The sequence below is a fragment of the Heterocephalus glaber genome, unplaced genomic scaffold (genome assembly GCF_053883595.1).
Source record: "Heterocephalus glaber isolate CG9 unplaced genomic scaffold, H.glaber_assembly_v1.0 deba00000331, whole genome shotgun sequence".
Taxonomy (NCBI): Eukaryota; Metazoa; Chordata; class Mammalia; order Rodentia; family Bathyergidae; genus Heterocephalus; species Heterocephalus glaber.
This window is the reverse complement of record NW_028258142.1, coordinates 33,356,323-33,376,931: the sequence shown is the minus strand read 5'-3', so window position 1 is coordinate 33,376,931 and position 20,609 is coordinate 33,356,323. Positions and strand designations below refer to the sequence as shown.

The 20,609-nt window shown below is 49.0% G+C and overlaps 1 protein-coding gene across 4 annotated transcripts in view; it reads right to left on the bottom strand.

The window, feature by feature from the left end:
* The window catches only part of Zbtb7c (zinc finger and BTB domain containing 7C), a 355,840-nt gene that overhangs the window by 292,376 nt on the left and 42,855 nt on the right, over positions 1 to 20,609 (bottom strand). For 2 of the 4 annotated variants that reach the window (XM_087193074.1, XM_004855114.3), the window contains exon 2: positions 2,372 to 2,583. The exons of 1 other annotated variant lie outside the window; for it this stretch is intronic. The gene's annotated coding sequence lies outside the window, so the exon portion shown is untranslated. Of the gene's footprint in view, positions 1 to 2,371; positions 2,584 to 18,608; positions 18,704 to 20,609 lie in introns of all 4 variants that reach the window. One more of the 4 variants, XM_021236603.2, reaches the window with a different exon arrangement.

Here is a 20,609-nt window from a genome sequence, read left to right as displayed (position 1 = left end):
GATTTACTCTGATATGAAAAAAGAAATGCAAAACATTTCCTTCGCAATTTTTACACTGATTACACATTGAAAGGATAACATTTTGGACACATTGAGTTAACGGAAATACATTATTAAAATTCATTTCACTGGCTTATTTTTACTTTTTCAATGTGGCTACTGGAAAATTTTAAATGACCCACATGGCTAGCAACTATGGCCCACCCTCCATCTGGCCTGGGCCTCTGCTCATCCTTGCCTTGCCTGCTACCCCCAGGACCTGCGCTAGAAGCAGGAGTCAAGGTTCTCCCAGCATTCTAAGAATGTCCTCTCTTCTCAACTCTTCAAATTCCTGGGTCTGTCTCTCCTGTCTCCTGTCTGTCTCAGGGCCTCCAACTGCCACAGCACTCATATATGTCATAGTGACCAATTCAGAGTGCTAGGATCCACTTTAAACCACACTTTCTGTGGCCAGGGGAGTTCTGATTTCCAGGTTTGCAAAGCCCAGGTCTCAAACGCTGACAGCCACCCGAAGCCCTGGGCCAGAATGCATCTCTCCCAGCCTGCCCACTCCTGCCCAGCCAGACCCTAAGCTCCTCCAGAATAGAATAATGGAAGAAACTAAATGTATGGATCACTGATTGTGGTGCTAGCTGCTGGGCTAAGTATTTTGCATGGTTTGTTTTATTTGATTCTCAGACCAGCATATGAGTGAGATACTTGTTCCCATTTTGAAGACAGGAGCCTGAGGCTCTTGAAGGCCTGGACTAACTCTGTGCTTTTTCCTCTGCCTTATAGTCCTTCCTCTGGGAGCAGACTGAATCTCATTCTCTGCAATTCTGGCATCCAGCAGAGCATAATAGGTGCTTGGTGAATAATGGTAAAGCCAGTGAAGAAACTCTGACAGAGCCAGTCCTCTGCCCTGTCTGGCTGTGATCAGGAAGCATGCTGCCCCTTCTTTCCTGATGGTAGTCCTGGCCCGCTCCCTTACAGGTCTGGACCTTTCCTGCCTCTATCCTGTCCACAATCTCCCACTAGTAGACCCCCCAGGTCAGCCCTGCTCAGGTTTCCAGCCAAGACTGGAATATACAGACCACCGAGAGCTGAGGTCTGGGGACAGCCCAGGGCCAGCACCTTAGGGTCATGTTTAGCCCCAGGTACCTGTGGAGCTTCTACTCCCCAGCTCTGCCCCTCTGTATCATCAGTCCCTGGAGCTCAATTCCTTCCATTTCCTACTATAGACAAGAGTCAAGTCCTAGGCCCACTGGTGCCTGTGACTAATCTATCTCCTAGAGCTGAGCTCAGCTTTCTGGACTCCAATTTATTCTCTGGCCTGATTTAGAACAAGGCCACCCAGAAGTCCTAACGTTCTGCCCCTCCCTGGCTCTTGGCTCTGACCCTGGGGACCCTGACACTGGCCTGCACTGGAATGGAATTTGCCACACCCTCCTGGGCCTCCTGCTCCAAGCCACTGGCCCTTCTCCCCTTGCCCTGGTCAGTTTCTCCAGGCTCCAAGCTATTTTTGCTTCCATCTCACCCTGTATTTCCCTTATGGTGGAAGCTGACAGAATGGTACTGTGCTTGGCACACAGGGCAAAAGACCAGACAACCAGCAGGAACAGGCTCTGCCATGGGATTAGCTCACTTTAGGGTCTCCAGACCTGCTGGTCCCCTATCTTTCTAGTCTCAAGGCCCTGCTTCTGGGATCTAGGGTCCTGCCCAATGCTTCCTGCCTTGGCTAAGTCCCTAGACCAACTTCTGGATCCGAGACATCACCCAGAACCCCCATATCCTCTCTAGACCCCTATTCATGATCTCCTTAGCCACCTTCAATTATCTGCCACTTGCCCTGACACCTATGAAACGATGAGGGAATCACAAGCCTTCTTTTCCTTTTTTCATGAAAAAATACCATCCCATTATCACTCTGTCATTCAAGTTATGAGAACCGAACCTAGAGGCCTCTGAGTCTCCAGTCCCACCCTCCTGCATCACAGATGCAAGAAAGAACCACTTGACCCTCTGCTGCCTTTGTTTCCCCACTGGTGTCAGCTCCCTGCCTCCCATAGGAGCTGATGGAAATAACAACTTCTTGATTTGTTACTTGAGTTCCAAAAATAAGAGAGGCTACATCCATAAAGGTATCAGCCTTCCCACCAGGCCTAGGAAGTGAACCCAGCTGATGCTAAATCTTCCGGTGCTTGGCTCCAGCAAGCACATGGGCAAAAACTAATAACTATAAAGCGTCCATCTATCATCTTATCAGGCCTTTCTGTGCTTTGTTTGCATAGTTATCTTCCCAAGGGTTGACATGTTATGTCTACTGCAAGCTGATATATTCTCCTACCTGCCACATCATTCATAAAGGATAGACGAGTTTCAGGTTCATTACCTGTCATTACACCGTGTACATGTCGCTGGGGGCTGAAGCATCGATTCTTCTTGAGTCGCCCACCTGGAGGCTCCTGGTCCCACAGGCTGTGGACTACACTGGCTCCTTAGGCCATGGGTGGGCTCCACACCATCCCTTCTTCCTCTCCTAGCTGACCACTCCTCAAGGATGAGAAGTTTCTCAGATGAGCCCCCAGCTGCTTCAGAGGGGATCTGCAGAGAGACAGAGGCCTCATCACCCACCAGGACCAGAGACGCACATCCAGGTGTGAACGGTTCTCTAACCTTCTAGTCAACTCTCATTGCTCATTATTGTTTGGTACTACAATGCCTAGTAACTATAACTACACAGCCCTGTCATCCAGAGTTGTCCTTCTTTCATCCTCCCCACAGGTCTAAACACACACACACACACACACACACACACACACACACACACACAATTGATGTTTTCTTACCTCTGCATATTTTATTCTAACTACCTAAAAGACCCACCTTCAGTCATGCATCGAGATCCTAGCCACCATTCAGAGTCTACCTCAGGCTCACTCACAGAACTTCTGAGAGGTACCATTGCCCCATGAAAGAGGAAAGAAATAGATGCCCTCACTCTATCAATGAGATGTCCAAAAAACAAGGCAGTCTACCAAGAAATATTTCTCTACACTTCTGCCCAGGGCCCCGGAATGAGGCTTTGGTGTGCTGTGGCCTTGGGGCTCTAAGAAGGTAACCCCACCTGCAGTTGTGGGGAACATCTTTCCATAACTGTTACAGTTCAGGTCTAAAACGTCCCCCAAAAATCTCATGTGTTCAGAGGTAAGGCTTTCTGAAGACAACTGGCTCATTAGGGTTCTAACTTCATCTGTGGAATTAGCCCACTGAAGAGATTATAGTTTAATGGCATTTTGGAAGGTGATGAAAACAGGAGGTGGGATCTGGTTAGAGGGAGAGAATCATGGGAGTGTGACTTTGGGACTATACCTGGTCCCCAGCCCCTTCCTCTGGTGCTCTTGTTCTCTGCTTCCCAGCTGCCCTGAGGTGAACAGCTTTCCTCTGCCACACCTTTCCACCATGGGCCCACAGCAATGGAGCCAGCCCACTGTGGACTGAAACCTCTGAAACTATAGGCCAAAATAAACTTTCCTCCTCTAAGTTGTTTTTCTCACATATTGTCACAGTGGCAGAAAGCTGACTAACACAATAGCCCTTCGTCTCAAAGTGAGATAGAAGAACAAAGATACAAAGCTCCCTGGGATGAGGGACAGGGACACTGGCTCCATTGAGTCCTTCTGTTTCAGGGCCTAGACCACAGGTCACATCCTGCAGGAGCTGAAGCCAACCCACCCCAGCCTGTCCCTGCATACTGGGTCCATCCTGGCCACAGGCCTGGATCTCTCACCAGCTCCCACTGCCCACATGGCTGTGACCCTAAACTCCACCCCAACCTTGGACTCCTCTGGGGCTCAGTGGGCTCATTGTTGAGAAGGGGTTGTGGCAGATGGAATGCAATCACCCAGATAACCCAGCACTGGAGGCAAGAGGAAGCACCACAGATGGTGTGAGGGTAGCAAAGAAAAGGAAGGACACCAAGTCCTCCCTCTGTCCTGTATGGCTTCTATAAGAATGATGATGACAATGTCTTATATGCCACTTACAGAATAATTTATGCCTTTCAAGCTTCTTTTGCATCCACTGCATCCATTCAGTGTCATGCTAGCTCTGTGAAGGAGGGTTTTAAAGGTGAGGAAACAGAAGCACATACAGCAAACTGGTGAAAAAAGTCAAGACTGGAATTTCTAATTCCCAATTTTCATTCTTTCCAGCAAGCTCCCTAGTGCTAGGTTAATTTCATCTTCCTGAAAAGTCACCCCTGGGGGTGGAGGATGAGTGGTAGCAGGACAGGGGAGGGGAACTGCGGCCATTTTCCCAGCTACAGGGTTGTGGGACAGAGAACAATCATGCTTTGGTTTCTTCCTTGATAGGAACGTCTAAGCAGAGAAAGTACAGAGAGAACAAAGTGATAAACAGAGAAGACAGGAATGTGGAGGCGCCTAGTTAACAGGAGCGGCTCCAGGAAAAAGGAAATTGACTGTGATAAGGAGCCACAGATTCTGGGGGAGGCCAAGCTGACCTTGAGCCCCTGCAGCTTGGCCCTTCTATTAAGGCAGCCTTGGGAGGGGTTAGAAGCCCCTTTGAAAGGCCAAGCAGCTATTATTACTACCTTCAGAAGGCACACATACATTTCACATGCTCTTTTACATGTGTGCTATATCCCTAAAAATGAAAAGAAAAGGGAAAAAAAACTACAAATATCCACCCATGTCCTGGACAGTGTGATTCTCAGTGTGATTCCAGAGCAGCTCCACCTCTACTGACATAGAGGACTCGCACCCAGGACATCTCTACTAGCAAAGCCAACCTCCTTCTGGAACAAGTAGCACAGGCCAAGGGCCAGGGGGCCCAGGACAGGTGGCAGATCCATAGCGTCTGGCAGGAAAACAGCTCAAAGCACCCATAGCAGCCCTGCAGAGGCCAGGCCTCCTGCATCAGGCCCCAGGGAACATAGAAACTGGCCCTTTGGCATTAGTGCCCTGTGTCCCAGGCTGCCTATATCCTTGTTCATTCTTGGAGCTTTCCGTGAGTCCTGCTATATATAGGGAATGCCATAGTGGAAGACAAGAAAATGCACCCTCACAACGTCAGCCACCATCCAGCCCACTGGCTCCTCAGTCACCCGGTGGCTGGGCTGGCAGCAAAGAACCAGAGCACCCACAACCATGTGGGGGAGGGTGTGAGCAGCACTCCTAGCCCTCCTGTGGGATGGGGGTTGGAACATATTTACAGCAGATGGTGCTGTCACCCTCACTCCAGGATCCTCATTCCTAATTATCTGTACTGTCAGCCAAACAATTAACCCTCAAAGAAAAACTGCACTGTCCACTCCCAACCATATAAAAAGGCGATTTTCCCAAGGACGAGGAACACATTTAGGGCAGCCTGCTGTTCCATCCTGGCCCTCACTACTCTGAGGAATCTTGCCATCCTCTGACCTCATAGTCTGTCGATGGCATTGCACTAGCTCCCACTCCTTGGACCTGTGGATCCTTTCCCATAAAAGGAAAGGGTGGGTCTGATCCCAAGGGTTCCCTTCACAGGTTCCCCACAGAGCCACCATCCTATAAGCCATTTCCTTTTGTCTGAATCTCAGGTTCCTTTGGACCAGAGATTGAGTTTCTCATTGTATTGTCATGCATTTGTTCCTTTGTTCACTGGTCCATCCATCCATTCATTCAGTTCTTGCACATTCACCATGCTGCTCCTGGGGGGTACAAGTAAAATACCTGCTCAACATTCCTGTCTGCCTCTAGGAGATCTTCTCCCCATAGATGTGGAGAGAAGGAAGGATGGCAGAATGGGTGGGAGCTGGCAGGGATTTGAGGCAGGGATGTGGATTGGTGTCAGGCTGTAGGCAGTAAGTCCTGTGGCTGCATTTGGATTCTCTCTGACTATTCAGTGATAGAAAGGAGCCTTACATGGTAAGCACGTCACTTGCGTCCCCAGGGCAGACCTGCACAGGGGTGGGGTGACATGATATAAAGGGGTATGGGATCATTTCCCATAGGGGCGCAGTCTCATTGACCACTGCAGGGATGACAAGCACAGGGTCTGCCCTTATAGGTGCTCATTAAATACCTGAGCCATCCTTAAAGGAGTTGTTTCAAAGCAGGGCTAAGGCTTGATATATACTACCTGGGAAGGCAATGATCTAAAGCCTTAAACGGTGGGTCTAATTAATCCATCACCATGGGCAGTCCTGGAAAAGAGGGCAGGTGAGCAAGAGATGACATCACTCTGGGCCATCTCTTCTACACATGATTCTGAGAGGTAGAGGGGCTGGCTGCTCACAGAGGGGACAGCAGAGCAGGCCCTGGGCAGCTGGTCTCACTCCTGACCACAGACTAGGGACTGATAAGGTGGAAAGGAAAGGGAAGACCCTGACTAGGGCACTATCTGGCCCACAAAGGCAACAGGCTCCCTCCTCAGGGAGGCCCAGCACTCTGAAAACCTAGGGAAGGGGTGCAGGAACTGGGGAGAGAGGCTCCCTCCTCTACCCCATCTTGCCCAGGTCAAGCCTGTGACACCTTCCTTTTCCCTCCCTATGGCCGACCCATCTACTATGCCCTCCTCAGTGCCCAGGAGCACAGGATCTGCTGCCAGGGCTTCAGCATAAAGGGACTGTGTTAGTATTCGCATTGGGCTGGTACCCACTCCCAATCTGCACACTTGAAGGCAGCACATGTGATCGCACACCCTGCCCAGAGAACCCAAGTGGGACAGTTGCCAATGCCTGGCTGGAGACATTTCTAAATATGAGCTTGGCCCAGACAGTCAGGTTCCCAGGCCTTCTCAGCCCTGAAGACCTGGCCAGGATTCTAGAGGCTCCCAGAAAGGAGGGAGAGGGCTGGGGGCAGCAGGATCAGAAAGCAGCCAGATGAGACTGCCAGTGCAGCACCAGAAGCACGGGAAACATCACCTGAGCCCCTCACGCCCCTCCAGCCTCATTAAGGGAAGAGAAAGGATTACCCAGTGCCCAGAGCCTAATCAATTGCCCACAACCCTGGTAGCAGGAACAGGAAAGCCACTGCCTGCTCAAATGTGCACAGATTAAAAATATACAAATGGAATATTTTTTCTTCCCCTCTCCTCAACCCCCTGAAGCCTGAGATGCTTATTAAAACCAGCCTTGCTGTGGCGTGGATCCTATACAACGCAAATACTGGCAGGGAAATTAAGGAGTCACTGGAGACAGCACTGTTAAGTGGCTACCCCTAGGGAGTAGGCCAGGGAGGACTGGAGGGGAGGGGAGGTGCTTTCAAAGTGTCTCTGGACACACTTCTACACTTCTTGGATTTTTAAAAGCAAGATATTATTTTTATAAAGTTTGCTTTTAAAAAAAATAGAGATTTGCCCATTGCATCCTCCAGCCTAATCTTGAGGCTGGATTTATACTGATTCAGCAAGCCCAGAGCACAGTGCTGGCTGGCCTGGCAGGGAACTGAGGGCACCCAGGATACTCAGGATACAAAAGAGCCCAGCATCATCCGAGAACACTGCATCCAGGGTCAGAGTTTCCGATCTGTGACCTCAGACAAGGTGCCTGACCTCTCCAGGCCTATTTCCCTAACTGTAAAATGAGCCAAGCCAGGTACCATCTGGCCTTAACATTTCATAATTTTAAGAACTGAGGAACTAAGTAAAAACATCTAAGATTTGCCCCTTGTTGGAATTTGTCTTTGGACAGGGAGGTGCATATTAAAATCAGGGAGCAAGCAGAATGGAGAAAAGCTATTCTGAGAGAAGGCAACCAACTCTATAGCTTGCTGATGAAATATAAACAATAGAAAGAGTACCAGTATGATACCAAAATTGATCTGGGTTCAAATCCTGCCTTGGGCTATAATTTTGAACTCAGGCAATTCACCAGTACAAATTGGCCTCCTCCTCCTGCCCTTCATCATCCCATACCCCTAAAGGTCACATTTTAGCATAGTTAAAAAGTGTAGGCTCTGAAATCAGGTTTGTATCTCAGTTCCATCATCTACTAGCTGTGCGACACTGGGTAAACAACTTGACTTCTCTGTGCATCAGCTTCTTTATCTAGATAATGGGAGTGAATCTGAGAGGTGGTTGTGCTGCCCAAGCTCACTCTCCTCCTCCTAAAGCCAGCTGGAAACCCAGTTTTCAATCTTTTTTTTTTTTTGATATTGGATTTTATTTCCAGTTTTCAATCTTGCATCTTCTGTGGATTTGGCTTGTAAAACTTAAACTCTGTAGCCCTCTAACCTCTGCAGTTACTGCCCACAGCTGCCCACCTCCTGGGGACCATTCCACTGGCCTGGCCCTGAACCCCATTCACCTCCTCCCCTCTCCCCATCTGGTCTCCACTCAGCAGTCTGTGCACCTGGCTAGGGCAGTGGCTTCTATCCTGGGCCCAGGGGAGATATGTGTGTTTGAGATCAGTGTTTTCTAAAGTCACCTGGGGAACTTGTCCAAATGCAGGTGCCAACTCAGTAGGTCCCAGGTAGGGTCCAAGAGACTGTGTTTCTAACAAGGCCCTAGGGAACGCCCACAGCACAGCCTGAGACCATCCTAGTGTAGGAGGGTAAGCTGGGGGAAGGGGTTAGGGACAGGAAGAAGGCAGGCCGGTTATCCACATCAGAGAAGGAGTAGATCTAGAGAGAGAGGGTACAATGGAGACCAAGTGGATTTAAGAAGAGGAGATGTAGAAGATGGTTTATGAAATTATGTGACATTACCCAATCAATAAAACAATGCTTATTAGGGTAATTCAGCAACCCAGAAAAATGCTTATGTCATATTAACTTAAGAAAAAGCAGATTGTCAATTATATGGATACTATGTCTTCGATGCTGCCCAAGGCATGTTTAGGAAAACTAGCAGTAGGGCTATAACTCAGAGGACCACAAAGGCTATGTTACAGCAATGTAGCTACATCTGTTTTTATTTATTTGTCATGTTCTAGATTTTTCTGATGACATTTTATCATTCTTGTAATTTAAAATTTATCTTCTATATATTCTCAGGTGCCCACTCTGCAGAATCATCAGTTATTCTTTGTTTTTGAGGTTTTATGTATTTTGAGCACAAACCACTATGGCTGCAAAGGTTGGAAAATGGTGCATTAAATCTTCTCAGACAAACTCAAAAATACAGCAACTCAGAATGTGTTTTTCCTCTGAGCCAAGAGTCCAGCGCTTTGGAAGGCTGGTGCCATCACCTTTCACTATAGCAACAGGAAGACCTTGGTAACCCTGAGCGCACAGTTATTAAGAGTAAAAATAGGAAGTGCACGGATAGATGCTCTGGGAGAAGCTGCCACAGGTTTGTGCTGGACAGGCTGGGTTTTGAGCCCTCTCAGGCTTTTTTCCAGGAAACTGAAAGCAAAAATCAGACTCTAAGAGCCGGTTCTTGCAAGATTATAAGGAGCAACTGGCATTTTCTTCTTTGTTTCCTGTTTCAGAGCTACATGCTGCCTTTCAAACCAGTTCCTGACATGCTCAAAGGTGGTTTCTTCCAGACAGCAGTCATAGAACATTCTGGTCAGGGATGTCTGTGGCTCCCTTAGGAACTGGGTGTGTTCACACCACTCCCAGCCCCCTGCCATACAGCTGGCCCTGTGCACTTCTGTTCTACTCCCAGGCTCACCAGCAACCCCCAACCCAAACTGGAGCCCATCTGGGCAGGGTCTCTTTGCAGTGCCCTCCCCATATGTTTCAGCTCCCCACCCTGACACATATACTCCATATCCACTAAGGCCTTGGCATTGAGCTGGCGAGATTGGAAGGGGTCCCAGTCCCAGTTCCTGCCTGGTGTACAGCACTGGAATCCAGGCCCACTGCCCAGTTTCTGAATCCAGTTTACACTACAGTGAACCAAGTTTAAGGCCCAGCTCTGCCACCATCTGGCTGTGGGACCCTGGGCAAATCACCTCTTGCCTCTGAGGTTCTACTTCACCATCCATAAAAATTCAATGGGCTTATTGGATCTCTTGGTCCTGTTTGCTTCTCACACTGATGATCTCACATGATGCCAATGAAAATTACTATTTATCTAGCAAGACAGATATTTCATATATGATGATTTTTCTAGACAACTAAATATCACATCTTCAAGCAACAGAATGTGTTTTACTTTAACCCTGTTATACAAAGTATTTTTAAAAATGTTTACATGTTTCTCTTACTTTCATGGCAAAGAATGGGAGACCTAAAACTTGCTTCCTTATATCTTTCCCCAGCCTCACTCCATAAAGTACTCAAAGGCTGAGACGATGATCATCATTTAAACTTTAACAGTTTCATGCTCTTCCATCATCGCTGTGTATATCAGGTACTGTCCCTGCCACTTTGGCTTCTATCCTCTCATTTCTGCCCCTCTTCCTGTGTGAGCACACCTTCATGGAGCAGATGCCTACCTCCATTGTACAACTTGGCATGCCCTGGCCTGGGCAAATGGATGGGGAGGGTGTGTTTGGCAGTATGGGACCAGGCTTCAGCCATTTTTGTTGACCAGAAAAAACCTGCTTTGACACCTGCAGTTGCACTCTAGATGGGAACCATCTTGAGCAGGTTGGCCTCTTGTACGTGAGGTTCCTACTTCTTGGCTGAACTCATACTTTTGTTTCTCAAAGCAGGATCATAGGCTGTCAGAGGAGCTGACATCACACAGGGTCAGAAGAGAAGGGAAGCTCATTTAGAATTTCACCCCGACTCTCTATATCCCTGGTGCCCTCCTTTCTCCAAACCAATCCCCCAAGTGCACTCTTCCCTTGCCTGTTGCTTCTTCCCTTAAGAGAGATGCTATAATTTTCCACATTAGGCTTTCTTGTCCCTCCTTTCCCAGGAAGCCATCAGAAGCCTGAAGTCACAGGCAGGCTCCTGTCTAGACCTGTGTTTTCATCTGGGGAAATGACAGCATCCTCCGGAACAAAGTAGTGAGCAAAGTGGTCACGTTTTTGCCCTGGTGAGGAACTGTGGTCCACAGGGAGTTGTGACAACCAAGGGGATACCTTTTAAACCTGGAACATGAAGATTTCATGACAGATTCCTGGGCGATGTGGTCAGAAAAGAAAATTTCCAAAGGAAAAAAAAAAAGAAAAGAGAATTTCCAGTTTCTATACATGGAGATGAGTTGTTCTGAGTGGTACTAACATTTGTAGAAAGGCCAGATGCCAGTAAAGGGGATGAAACAGTAAAGTCACTTTGAGACCAAGTGAGAGATGCTGAGGGAGATAATGAGATCAATAAGATAAAAGGCCAGAAATTGGCCAAGAGGCCTGGGGGGCAGGTGGGACAGCACTGAGGAGGGAAGGTGAGGGACAGCAGAGATGGAAAAGGAACTGGGGAGCCTGGAAAGACACAGTGCAGAGACAGTACAGATATCATCCCTGCCTGTGTGACAAATTTGAACTCAAGGTTTCACCCAGAGAGCTGATGGGAAGGGCCTGACAGTCTCTGCAAGCCTACAGCCTGCAGGCCTGGACCCAGGAGCAGCACAGTAGCACAGAAATGAGCCAAGACTATAAAATATAATGAGCCTCACAAAAAGACTAGCAACCACTGCAAGCCAGGAGCTTCCTGCTGTAAGTCACAGCAGCCCCACAGTGTGCAGTCCCTGAACTGGCACCTGTTTCTGCTAAGTTGTCCAGCGTTCCCCAAGGGAATGGGGCTACACACTTTTGGGAGCTGACCTAACCACAGGAGCCAGGCTGGAAGGCAAGATCAGATTTAGATTCAACCCCTATTCCATATATCCATGGGGACAGGCCAGGTCTGAGGCCAGCTCCCGCTTTTACAAATGAGCGAACTGAGGTTTGGAAAGGGTAAGCAGCCAAGGTCACACAGCTCCCCAAAGTGGAATCTGGCTTCAAACCCTCATCTCCCAGGTTCTAGAACATGCCCATTGATTGCTACACTATCCTGTGGACCTTGGTTCCTCACCAGAGCCAGGAAGTGACCGCCTGGCTATTTCATTCTGGAGGACCCTGACATTTCCCCAGAAGAAAACAAGGCTGCACATCACACAGAGGTTAAGATGGTGCAGCAGCATCATTCAAGCAGACAGGGCTGGTTTCCAAGGGTCATGGACATGTGTCAAATGGCTGTGCACACTGCCACCTATGTGCAAATACACAGGACAGGGAGTCTTGAGGGGCAAACCGAGGTGCAGGAGGCTGAGGGAGTAGGGACAGGGACAGAAGGAAGCAGGAGCAGCCCAGGGGTCAGGGGCCTCCAAATGCAGACTCAGGCTTGGGGCTGGCTGACTGGTAGCTGGCAAGACTGGAGAAGCCTGGCGACTCCTTCAAACCAGAGAGTCCTAGCCCCTGGCCACACATGCCAGGGGAGGGAGACAGAAAGGAGGAAATCATTTTTCTCTCTTCAGATATTTTCTGGTATAAAATGGGCATGGTCAAAGGAAATAGCGAAGATGAACGATGATAAATTTTCTCTTTATAACTAAAGGACAAAAGCCAAGTCTCCATTTCTTTGTTTGTGAGTTTCATTTCTTGCATCCTTCCTAACATCTGCCTAGCATGGCCAAGGTAAACTCTAGGAGCTATGGATGTACTTCCATTCAGCAGCTTTCAGTGAATTTCCCATTGAGGTGACAGGTGGGCAACAATAAGCAGACCCCTACATGAGGGAACAGTGATCTCAGGAGAGGGAAAGGGCAGGACACACAGCTCCCAGGGAAGAAACAGTCAACAGGCCCTTGGATGATGTTTAAAAAAAAATGGAACCCAGGCTAAGTGCCCGAGTTGGACAGGAGCTACTTCTTACTCCACAGCCCTGGAGGTTTTCATGCTGGCAGACTGGCTGCAAACAGGGCAATGAGGTCCAGTCCACTGGAAGCCAACATGATTAAGGGCCTAATGTGCATGCCTAGCATGGTGGGGGAAATGCCTACTGGCATTCTGCAGACCATTTTTTTTTTGGTACAAGGGATCGAACTCAGGACCTTGTGCTTGCGAGGCAGGTGTGGTGCCACTGAGCTAAATTCCCAGTCCTGCAGACCACTTTTAATAGAAAAGTGTTTGGATTTGGATCTGAAATGTCCCCCAAAGGCCATATGCTAAAGGCTTGGTGGCCAGCTTATGGTGTTACTGGAAGGTGGTGGAAGGTTTAGGAGGTGGGGCCTAGTTTGGTGAAAGGAGGTCACTGGAGTGAGCTCTTGAAAAGCATACCTTGTCTCTGGCCCCTTCCCCCAACATGTCCCCTTTCCCTCTCTCTCCTTCTCTTCCTCTGTCCCTCTTTCTCTCTGCTTCCTGGCCACCAAGAGGTGAGCAGCTTTCCTCTACCACACCCTTCCACCATGATGTTTCTGCCTTGCCACAGGCCTAAAGCAATGGACTTGGCTGACCATGGACTTGAACCCCTGAAACAGCGAGCCAGGCAATTTGTCACAGCTGGAAAGCTGACTAACTCAGAAGGGGGACAGAGACTGCACAGCTTGCCATGAAGGCCCCTTCAAGCCCTTTCACAGTGCCTGGCATGCAGTGGATCCAACAGCTCTCCTTCGTAGGATGAGCCAGGTTCCTTCACAGCATGTACCACACAATGCTGCACTGAAAACAAGTATGCATCTTTCTGTGCATGTGCAAAGAATCTAACTCTCACTACACTGTGTCTTCCAAAGATTGTTTTTTGTATGTATTGTTTGGGGTATAATATTAGTTTTTATTACTTTTATAGGATATTTCCACTAGCCAAATGGCTTAAATGACACCAATTTATCTTACAGTTCTGGGAGGTCATGAGTCCAACAGGTTCCCCCAGGCTAAAAGGTATCAGCTGGGCTGTGTTTCTTCCATGCCTGTGTCCCTCGGCTCCTGGGCCTCTCTCTAAAGCCAGCAGCAGGCATCTTTCTGGGCTCACCTGTCTGTAGTCACCTCTGATCACAGACAGAAAGGTCTCCTGCTGATAAGGGCTCATGTGATGAAACTGGGCCTCCTTGAATAAGCCAAGATCATCATCACATCTCAAAGTGTATAAATCTCAATCCCAGCTGCAAAACCCAATGTGTCACAGGAAGCAATGTACCATACTCCCCAGCTCCCAAGACTAGAGTATGGTCATCTTTAGGGGACAATTATTCTCTTTACCACATACATGAAACACATCCACATTGTTCAAAATATAAATGGTATGTAAAGACATAGAGCAAAAAGTTTTCCTCCTGTCTCCATCATCATCTATCAGAGATGATTTCCTATTAACATTTCCTGGTGTTTCTATCCCAAAAGACCACAGACCTAAACAAACATCAATATGTATTAGTTCTGCCTTACACAATTCGTACCATACCATAGTAGTGATCTGCACTTTGCCCAGTGTATAGAGCCATCTGTGTCCTTTTATATGGCTGCATACTATTCCACTGGGTGGCTATGCTATAATAGATGAATCTAGTCTCCATCTTATGGGAATAAAATTGGATCCTAATCTTTTTCTCTTACAAACAATATCATAATGAACAACTTCATACATATGTCCTTTCCTGTACATGTTTGGATGGTTGTAGGATACATTTGTAAGTGGAATTTCTGGGTCCAAAGATATGTGCATGAAAAATTCCCAAATTTTCTTGACTTGTTCTCCATAGAGTTAAATCATTTTACACATACTCTCCCCACGCAGTCATACATGCCTTCAGGTTGTCAGCTTGTTTGGGCAGAGAAACCATAGCTCACATGTCTTCCAGAGGCCCACCATACCTGTTCCAGGACAAACCCAGGAAACCTTGTGGATCTCTGTTGCTCATAGTTCCTTGGACTCTTGTGGGTGACAGAGAGGAAGATGAAGCCAGTGGCCAGCAAAGAGAGCCCCAGTTCAAAGGCTCTAAATGAAAAGTGGATGTGGGCATCTCTAGCAGCCAACGTGTGGCCCTTGCACAGGCATTCTGCAGGATGGCAAGCCCTCTAGTCTCCTGTGAGGAGAGCACATTTCAACTGTGCAAAAGAGGGACTCTCACCACTGAGGGTGACAAGAGGAGGTTACAAATAGACCTAGGTTTCCAATGTTCAAGCTGCACCTGTGTTGAGAAAGACACCATTTCCTGCTCTTTATACATTCCTGATATAGATGTTGCTTCCAGTTGAATAAGCCCTTTATACACTAAAATCAATTGCAATCTCAAAGATAAGTTAAATCACTTATTCAAGAAGACATGAAAACTTTGATCTTAGCAAACCACTAGGATTTCACAGCAGCAGCTGTCTAGGGAGCCCAAAAAAGTGCTCATTTCCTCCACCAGCCTGGCCGGCCCCACCTTGGCAATGAGGCAAGTTCAAGCTGGGGATAGAACACAGGATCCAACCCACTGAGGGAGGGGGGCTTTCTCTCTGAAAAAGCATGTTGGGGCCAGAGGAGAGAGCCAGGGACTCACTCCCAGGAGCAAGCCCAAGAGCCAAGAGGACTGGAACTAGAAAGGCCTCTCCCCTGCTCTTCTCCAGGTCCCTTTGTCTGCTACTTGGCCTTTCACGTTCAGCTCAAGGGTCCCTTCTGCCAGGAAGCCTTCCCTGACCCCACAAGGCCAGGACTCAGCAGGTGTCTCTACAACATGCCCCCATTCCAGCACCTTTGGCCCTGAAATATATGTAACCTGCTGTCCCTGACATGGCCTCCCCTGGCCTGTGCGCACTCTGGGCCAGCACCTGCCACCGTGTTTGATGAGCACTGCGTGTGCAGTAAATGTTGGATGAGTGGGTGAAAGTGCACCTTAGAAGCAATGAAAACAGCAACTTTCCCTAGCAGTGGCACCCACCAACTTACTCAAATGTCCCCAGCCCTTCCAGGTGCTACCCATTGCGCTAGGATGTCCTGGGACAGCCACAGGCTTCCGATGGGGCTTCTTGCTTTCAACCCCACCCTGTTCCCGAAGCCCACAGTTTGAGCCACTCTTTTTAGTGCAAACACCACCTCCAAAAAGGCCCTCTCCCCACAGGAGGCCACTCCTACCAGTGACACTCTCCATCCCTGCAACCAGCTAGGGAAGGAGCAGGAGAGGGAAAGACAGATCCAGGCCCAGGGCTGACCAGGCAGGGCAGGCTAAGGAAGGCACTGCAGTATGCTGAGCCCTAGGAGTGGAAGACGTGACTTAAGGGTGCCAAGCTTCCAATTTAATAAATGAAGAAAAACTAGAGAGGAGCAGAGGTGACCTAAGTTAAGAACAGAAGACATGTGTGAGCCTGTAAACAAATGGCAGTCAAGATAAGAAGCACCCTAAAAAGCAGAGGAGGGTGACTCTGTGGAAGGTACAGGTTCTTCTGCGTCAGGAGTTCTGGGCCCACAACGCCTCCTTCACACTCTCAAGGGCAGCTTTGGACAAGCCAGCAACCTTAGCTGAATATACCTGAGAGTCACATCGTCTTGCACCACTGCTGTACATTAAAGAGAAGATGAGCAAAGACCTCAGGAAGCCTGGAAGCAGCACCAAAACAAAACCTGCTGTGATCATAATCCTCTGCTTTTGCAGGGCGCTTGCAGCCTGCACACAGCTTACTTAGCAGGACTCCTGCCCCTCAAAGCAACCCTGGAGACAGGTAAGGACAATTACACCCAATTTACAGAGTTGAAAATGGAGGAACAGATTGTTCACCCAGGATCATACAGATAACAAGGGGATGTGCTGATAGCTGTGTCCAGGTCTTCTAACCCCACAGAGTTCTGTTTATCATCTTCCATTGCCTAAAGGCACAGCCTCTGCCTGTGCAGGAAAATGTCCTCGTTTTCAGTCACTCTCCCGTTGTTGTTTCCTCAGTGTTCATCAGTCCTTCATGGGTTTGTTGATTGCCAAACGAGTTTCTCTGCCTGTAACCAGCTCTGCTGGAGGGGAGATGTGGACAGACTATCTTAGAACAAGAAACAGCTGCAGGCTTGGCTCAGCCTCTGATCCAGTGCAGGACTGAGGGAGAGTCCCTATTCCCCTAGTGTCCTCTAATTCCATCTATCATTGATGTTAAAAGCACTTAATGGCCCTAATCTAAGTGTTTCCAGGGAGCCACATGCAGGTCCTTTCTCAGGAAGCCATATTCCTTTGTGACAACCAGCTGTGTTCCAGGCACTCTATGAAAGTGTCCCCAAGAATCTCCGGGTCCCTGTTGGTACAGATGAAGAGCAGAATGGCCGCACGACTTTCTCCGGTCCTCGCAGCCTGGCAGTGGTGGGAGCAGGATGGAAATCCGGAGGTTGAACCCAAAAGGCCATCCTTGCATTTTGTATTGTGCCATGGGCAGGAAAGAGAAGGATACAGGAATATGTTCTGCCCACTGCCTCCCAAAAAGCCTTCATCTTCACTCTAAGCTACCTCCTGGGCCTTCCACATTTTCCTCCCCTGAATGACTGCGGTGGACTAGAAAACACTCAATTGGCGGCAGAAATCAGCCTCTAGCATCTCATTGTCACTCTACAAAAGCATTGTCTGAGGGGGGCATTGCCTGCAGCACACCTGTGTAACCCAAGAGGTGTTTCAGGCTGACATTACCAGCCTCAACCTGAACACAGGTAATGACCATGCTCATAACGGTTTCCGGTTGGAGGCTGTCGTGTACCATATCCAAACACGATTCTCACAGACCCTTTAGCCTGAAGAAGCTGGACTTGAAAACAGGAGTACAGGAAGGTAGAATTTTTCTTCCATCAAGGTTTTGCATCATGTTGGATTCCTGATCTCTGCCTGGAAATGTAAGCAGCAACTCCAGCCCCTCCAGTTTGTTCCACCAGAGAAGAGCAAGCCAGCAGCAGGGTTGGATCTGAAGCACAAGGGTCCATTCGCCCTCCACACAGGGAAGGAAGGGACTCACTACTCTCTCTGTGCTCTCACAAGTCAGCCAGGCACACTGACGCCCTCTTGCAATCTTCAGCATTCAGGCTCCTGGCCTCAACCACCCAAAGCACTCCGGATGCCCAGGCCTCTGGGAAGGGTTCTCCCTACACCATCTACTCTGTCTTCCCACTGCCCTCTAACCCTAAATGGTGGTATCCACCTCTGCCACCTAACGTTTCCCTCTCTCTGCCCCAGACCATCAACCTGCCCCACTGGTCCCTGGAGAAGACTGCATGTAAATCCCCTAGAAGGTGACCCAGCATAGCTTATGAAAGTTAGTTACTTTCCTCCCCAGGCATCGGCAGGGAGGAGGAAGAAGAAGTAATCTCTAACTGTATAATGTTGAAAACTGTGAGGGAGAAATGGAGTGAGGCTGGGGGAGGGCATGCAGAGGACAGAAAAAGCTCTGAAACAGCCTTGAAATCACACACACAGACTAGCCATGAGCTACTACTGAAAAACTGTTTTTCAAAATGCAAGAGTCCATTTCCAGATGTCTGCTTTGGGGAGCCAAGCTGCTGTTGATCTGTTCCCAGTTCACTGTGGAATGGAGTCTGAACTTCTCACCCGAGCATTTCAGACTTCTACAGTCCAGCTCCTATAAAGGTCTCTTTCCTCTCTACCCAGGAACTCCACTGAGCTGCAGACCTCTGTGCCTTGCAGGATTGCTCTGGGCTTCCCTACCTGGGCCCCTGCATGCTTGCCCTCAGGCATCTCCTCTGCGAGGAGAACCGAACTGAACAATTCCAGGGACACAGCACTTAACAGGCCACCCTAGGCCCAGTAGTCCAGGCACTGCCCACCCTCCAGGCCTGCTTCAGAGAGCCTCCTACCTGTTCTAGTCGCTCCTTCATGCTGAACTCCTTGGTGCTTAGCATCTCTGGCTCTCCTCAGGTCTTGGACACTCACCACCTCCTTTTCTCCTGATCTGGGTGGGTGGGAATAGGGACCTGGTCAGACTCTTAAATGCCCTGGGATAGTGACTCAGTCCTGGGTCTGTGGAAACCTCCCATCAGCAGGCCAGAGAGCTGAGAGGTTATCAAGGGCCACGAGCAGCAGCATCTGAAAACTCATCAGACATACACTTTCTGGGCCCTGGCCCAGGAACTGAACACCCTGGAGGTGGGGCCTGACACCCTGTTTTAACAAGCTGAAGGGACAACACAGATATGTCTGAAGCCTGAGAACGACCTGGTTATGGAGTTCTTACTATGCTCTTGTTGGGTTTGCCAAATTGATGAGGAATTTCCAACCCGGAAAGGAGCTGGCACCATCACCAGACTCCTGGGGGACCTCATTGCCATGCTGGTTCTGAAGAATTTCAAAGCGAAGTAGTGCAGAAACTCTTCCTGATCCCCTGATGACAAAGCTGCTGGCCAGGGCACAGAGCAGCCAGGCTGCCTTCGGCCCTCTTCCAAAGAGCACTCCTGTTCCATAGTTCTTTGCCTGGTACTGCTTACTGGGTGGTTAAATTATTCAGCAGCCAATTAGAGCTTAACAATGTCCCTGTCTCCTGACCAAGTGATTTGCTTCTGCATGGCAAGTGCTTTTCCAACATAAAGCAAGGCAGTGTTTAGGAATTTAGCATCTGGAAGCCCCCCCCCCCGCGCACCCCCCATACCCTGTCACAGCCTGCCAAGTTCGAACCCAGCAGCCCCTCTCCTTGGGCAGATCTGGGTGGTCAGATAGATGCAAATGCAAGATCCCAGTGCCACTCCAGACTCACAGAATCTAATGCCATAGGAGCATCTTGGGAATACAGGCGTTGAATGAATCTCCCTAATCATTCATTATTGCCGGGCAATGTCTCACAGCCCCTGACCACCCCAGGATAGAGAGTGACCTCTCCATCCTCTTAGTTCCCACAGGGCTCACTGCCTGGGCCCTGCTCCAGTTGCTCACACACATGATCTTACATAACACTTCTAATCACTGCCTGCCAAGCCCGTTCCTCCTCACTGAATACAAAGGTGACCAAGAAAGGTGACCCTGAGCCCCCACTCGGAAGCCCTGTGTTTGATGCTGGTCACCGGGGAGTCCTCGGGATATTCTGAGGGGTGAGCAATCCCAAAGGTGTGAGAAAACATACACTCTGAAGGAAGCAGAACGGGTGGTAAAAGGCTAGGAAGGAGGCCAGCCCTGGAGGCAGAGGCTGGGTGAGCATCACAAAGCCAAAGCCCACCTTGTTGGGTGTGTTCAAAACTAACCCGGGGAGAAAGAGGCTGGGGAAACAGAGCACACACTCTCACTTCCCCACCTCTGCCTCTCAAGAGCCCTTTCACTGACACAGAGAAAAGGTGATGGTAAAGCAGACAAAGAAGAGCACCAAGAAAACAAGCCTGCTTCATCAGAGGGTTCTCACCAAATGCCCAGGTAGTGGGGGATAGGGATGGCCTTTGGCAAGGGAGCTGCCAAGCTGAGGAGCTTTTGGGGGCTACAAGGGAACTTGCTGGCACTCAGACTCGGCCCCATCCAACCCCTCCCAACTTCCCCGAATCAGACAGGAAGGCTGGTAGCATGAAATAAGTCCCAAGGCTCAGAGGCCTGAGACAACAAAGTGTACTTCATGCTTGTCAAGACGTCCGCTGATTCTTCTCTTCACACCCACCTTATCTAGATCTGCCCTAAGCTCCCCTCCCAGCAGAGTGAATTTTGGTCACATAGCATGCTTCTTCCAGGCCTAGAACCAGGTCCTGGACCGTCATGGAAGGCTGCATTATGCTGCAGTAACAGCAATTACCTCTAGAATCTCAGGGCTCCAAACAGTCAAGCTTATGTTAAGGGACACGGGGGAGTTTCTTTGTGAAGTCATGAAAACATTTTTAAATTAGACA